This window comes from Oncorhynchus gorbuscha, linkage group LG10 (assembly GCF_021184085.1).
Source record: "Oncorhynchus gorbuscha isolate QuinsamMale2020 ecotype Even-year linkage group LG10, OgorEven_v1.0, whole genome shotgun sequence".
In the NCBI taxonomy this organism is placed as follows: domain Eukaryota; kingdom Metazoa; phylum Chordata; class Actinopteri; order Salmoniformes; family Salmonidae; genus Oncorhynchus; species Oncorhynchus gorbuscha.
This window is the reverse complement of record NC_060182.1, coordinates 31,034,217-31,039,216: the sequence shown is the minus strand read 5'-3', so window position 1 is coordinate 31,039,216 and position 5,000 is coordinate 31,034,217. Positions and strand designations below refer to the sequence as shown.

General features: G+C 49.2%; 1 protein-coding gene across 4 annotated transcripts in view; it reads right to left on the bottom strand.

Annotated features, from left to right (window-relative positions):
* Positions 1-5,000, bottom strand: part of LOC124045862 (signal peptide, CUB and EGF-like domain-containing protein 3) — a 131,773-nt gene that overhangs the window by 89,867 nt on the left and 36,906 nt on the right. The window lies entirely within an intron of this gene.

Sequence of the window (5,000 nt, the reverse complement as noted above, 5' to 3'; positions counted from 1 at the left end):
AATCACTTAGAATTCCAGAGCGGGGATGTATAACCAGTTTTCTTCCCAACTCTCATCAAGTCCACAAAGCCAGGCAGGGTAACTGCTAGGAAAGAATAGGCGACGCTCAAAAGATAGAAACCTTTTCAACACCAATTAGTCAATGCTTTACCTACTCTAAAGATTTTTAGCAAAACAGTTTATCACTAAATATGTATGTTTTACTTCTGTTAAACATTGAACGTGTGCAACAAAAAATAAAAATATGTTTAATTGCGTGTGTTATTGTATTGCCTCTAATGGAGGTAAAATGATTAAATGATACAATGAGGATTCGTCCACATGTTATTCACAATGATTGGGGGACAAGCTACAGCATATTACCAGTAAAACCATGTGTAATGTGGGCAGGTAGCTTAGCGGTTTGAGTGTTTGGCCAGTAACCAAAAGGTCGCTGGTTCGAATTCCCGAGCTGACAAGGTGAAAAATCTGTCGATGTGTACTTGTGCAAGGCACCTAACCCTAATTTGCTCCAGGGATGCTCTTCTACTATGGCTGACCCTGTAAAACAACATATTTCACTGCACCTACCTGGTGTATGTGACCATAAAACATCTATTCAAACTTGGGATTTTGTGGCTAATTGAGCTAAAACTGTAATTCTGGTCAGAGATTATGCATGTATGAGGGAAGGTTTAAAATATATATACTTTCTTGGTTGCCAAAGTACTGGAGCTTATCTTTAATGTGTTATTGCATTGTCTCTAAGTTAGGTAAAACTTTTAAATGATTCAATGATGATTCAACCACTTGATACTCACGTCCAGAGGGGGATTAGCTACAGCACATTACCAATAAAACCATGTGTAATGCAGAAATACAAGGACAAGCTTTTGTCACATTTTGTTGTGTTTTCGCCTGATTTTCAAATGGATTGATATTTTGTGTCATTGGCCTACACGCAATACCACATAAATTCAGTAGTAAAAGTTTGCTTATCAAGTCACAGAATAAGTTGTGTGGATTTACTCTGTGTGCAATAATAGTGTTTAACAGGATTTTTTAAGACTATCTCGTCTATGTAAGGTCCTCCAGTCAAGCAGTGAATTTCAAACACAGATCCTACAACAAAGACCAGGGAGGTTTTCCAATGCCTCGCAAAGTAGGGCACCTATTGACATACTTTTTGCAATAAGGCCCTAAGGTCAAACTGCAAAAAATTAGCAAAGAAATGAACTTCATGTTCTGAATAAAAAGCATTATATTTGGGGAAGATCCAACACAACACAACACATCACTGAGTACCACTCTTCATATTTTCAAGCATGGTGGTGACTGCATCATGTTATGGGTATGCTTATCACTGGCAAAAACTAGGGAGTTTTTTCTTTGGATAAAAAGTGGCCTAGTTACAGTTTTGACTTAAAATCATCTTGAAAAATATATGGCAAGACCTGAACATGTCTGTCTAGCAATGATCAACAACCAACTTGACAGAGCTTGAAGATTTTTTTCAAGAATAACGTGCAAATATTGTACAATCCAGGAGTGCAACGCTCTTAGAGACTTACCCAGAAAAACTCACAGCTGTAATCACGGCCCAGATGATTCTAACACGTATCAACTCACTGGTGTGAATACTTAAATGAGGTATTTCTGTATTTAATTTTCAATACATTCACAAAGAATCCCCTCCCAAAAAAGCACTTTGTCATTATGGGGTATTTTGTGTAGATCAGTGAGAGAGAAAAATGCATTTAATCCATTTAGAAATCAGGCTGTAACAAAAGACAATGTGGAATAAGTCAAGGGGTAGGAATACTTTCTGAAGACACTGTATATCTAAGGGATTGATGGAAGCCTGAAGAGGCAGCAGGCCCATAACCACATATACTCCAGTTACACACCTGCATGCAAGGCAAGAGCTCATCCACAGCATAGCAACTGATCCACACACAAATAAATGGGCTCTGCTAAATGACTTGGAAAATAACCCTGTTTCAGACTATGCATGTTGTGTGTGTGTGTGTGTGTGTGTGTGTGTGTGTGTGTGTGTGTGTGTGTGTGTGTGTGTGTGTGTGTGTGTGTGTGTGTGTGTGTGTGTGTGTGTGTGTGTGTGTGTGTGTGTGTGTGTGTGTGTGTGTGTGTGTGTGTGTGTGTCAGGGAAGAGAGAGCGAGAGAGAGAGAGAGAATCTGGTGTAACAAAGCAAGGCAGACAACGGCCCCCTCAAGCCTGTACATGTTTATCAGTCTACGGAGGCACTTTGCTACTTTTAGTTCTGTAAGGGCATGAGAAATAGATATGAGTCGTTGTTGACTGCCCATGGCATGTTTACTGTGTTGATACGTCAAATTGTAGTTGATCTACTGTTCATGTTAGCGGGTCAGAAAGAACAGAGTGATTTAATTCACCACCAACACATCACTCTATCCTATCACCAATGAGCATTTTGTAAACAGACGATAATACCTAAAGAGACAGGACTCACAGACAGAAGAGAGAGAGAGAGACATCTGTCAACCCATAACCTGTCTATGAAATATGAGAAGTTATATCATATCACCCTTGCTATTCTCATTCATGGTCAACACGCAGCAGCAAACAACATCAAAGGTTCACATGTTTGATGATGTTCAAATAAAATGTTTCTGTCTGAGGAGAAGCCAGGTTCGACTTGAGGTTTTGGAGCAGGGCGAGAGAGACTGTGGGAGAGAGGGGAGAAGGGAGAGAGGGGGAGAAGGTAGAGAGGTGGAGAAGGGAGAGAGGGGGAGAAGGAGAAGGGAGAGGGGGAGAAGGGAGAGAGGGGGAGAAGGGAGAAGGGAGAGAGCGGGAGAAGGGAGAGAGGGGGAGAAGGGAGAGACGGGGAGAAGGGAGAGAGGGGGAGAAGGGAGAGAGGGAGAAGGGAGAGAGGGAGAGAGAGAGAGGGAGAGAGGGGGAGAAGGGAGAGAGGGGGAGAAGGGAGAGGGGGGAGAAGGGAGAGGGGAGAAGGGAGAGAGGGGGAGAAGGGAGAGAGGGAGAAGGGAGAGAGGGGGAGAAGGGAGAGAGGGGGAGAAGGGAGAGAGGTGGGGAAGGGAGAGAGGGGGAGAAGGGAGAAGGGAGAGAGGGGAGAAGGGAGAGAGGGGGAGAAGGTAGAGAGAGGGGAGAGAGAGAGAGGGAGAGAGGGGGAGAAGGGAGAGAGGGGAGAAGGGAGAGAGGGGAGAAGGGAGAGAGGGGGAGAAGGGAGAGAGGGGGAGAAGGGAGAGAGGGGGAGAAGGGAGAGAGGGGAGAAGGGAGAGAGGGGGAGAAGGAGAGAGGGAGAAGGTAGAGAGGGGGAGAAGGGAGAGAGGGGGAGAAGGGAGAGAGGTGGGGAAGGGAGAGAGGGGGAGAAGGGAGAAGGGAGAGAGGGGAGAAGGGAGAGAGGGGGAGAAGGTAGAGAGGGGGAGAAGGGAGAGAGGGGGAGAAGGGAGAGAGGGGGAGAAGGGAGAAGGGAGAGGGGAGAAGGGAGAGAGGGGGAGAAGGGAGAGAGGGGGAGAAGGGAGAGGGGGAGAAGGGAGAGAGGAAGGGAGAGAGGGGGAGAAGGGAGAGAGGGGGAGAAGGGAGAGAGGGGGAGAAGGGAGAGACGGGGAGAAGGGAGAGAGGGGGAGAAGGGAGAGAGGGAGAAGGGAGTGAGGGGAGAGAGGAGAGAAGGGAGAGTGGGGAGAAGGGAGAGAGGGGGAGAAGGGAGAGAGGGGAGAAGGGAGAGAGGGGAGAGGGGAGAAGGGAGAGAGGGAGAGGAGAGGGAGAGCCGAGAGAGGGGAGAAGGGAGAAAGGGGGAGAAGGGAGAGAGGGGGAGAAGGGAGAGAGGTGGGGAAGGGAGAGAGGGGGAGAAGGGAGAAGGGAGAGAGGGGAGAAGGGAGAGGGGGGAGAAGGTAGAGAGAGGGGAGAGAGAGAGAGGGAGAGAGGGGGAGAAGGGAGAGGGGGAGAAGGGAGAGAGGAGAGGGGAGAGAGGGGGAGAAGGGAGAGAGGGGGAGAAGGGAGAGAGGGGGAGAAGGGAGAGAGGGGGAGAAGGTAGAGAGGGGGAGAAGGGAGAGAGGGGGAGAAGGGAGAGAGGTGGGGAAGGGAGAGAGGGGGAGAAGGGAGAAGGGAGAGAGGGGAGAAGGGAGAGAGGGGGAGAAGGTAGAGAGGGGGAGAAGGGAGAGAGGGGAGAAGGGAGAGAGGGGGAGAAGGGAGAAGGGAGAGAGGGGGAGAAGGGAGAGAGGGGAGAAGGGAGAGAGGGGGAGAAGGGAGAGAGGGGGAGAAGGGAGAGAGGTGGGGAAGGGAGAGAGGGGGAGAAGGGAGAAGGGAGAGAGGGGGAGAAGGGAGAGAGGGGGAGAAGGGAGAGACGGGGAGAAGGGAGAGAGGGGGAGAAGGAGAGAGGGGAGAAGGGAGTGAGGGGAGAGAGGGAGAGAAGGGAGAGTGGGGAGAAGGGAGAGAGGGGGAGAAGGGAGAGAGGGGAGAAGGGAGAGAGGGGAGAGGGGAGAAGGGAGAGAGGGGAGAGGGGAGAGAGGGAGAGCCGAGAGAGGGAGAAGGGAGAAAGGGGGAGAAGGGAGAGAGGGGAGAGGGGAGAGAGGGGATAAGGGAGAGAGGGGGAGAAGGGAGAGAGGGGAGAGGGGAGAGAGGGGGAGAAGGGAGAGAGGGGGAGAAGGGAGAGGAGACAGGTGAGAAGGGAGAAAGGGGAGAAGGGTGAGGAGAGAGGTGAGAGGGTGGCTATGCTAAGCAGCAGAGCAGAATTACTTTCCCTTAATTTTGTAGCCTTTTAAGTTGAATGTGTGCTCCAAGGGGCTAATATGAATGGCACCCTGGTGTAATATTAAACCATGAGAAAGTATGGTCCACTGACAGCTCACTCAGAGCCCTGAACCCAAGGTCAAGCTCTTCATCAATTTACTCTTTTGACCCAGACTTGTTGAAAAAAAGGGGGGCTTTTTTTGCATGTGGAAAACAGAAGGCGTGAGAGTTTCATCCTGCTATGTGGGACCAGGAAACGTCTGCCAGAAGTGAACTACAGTAGTAGTCTAAACAT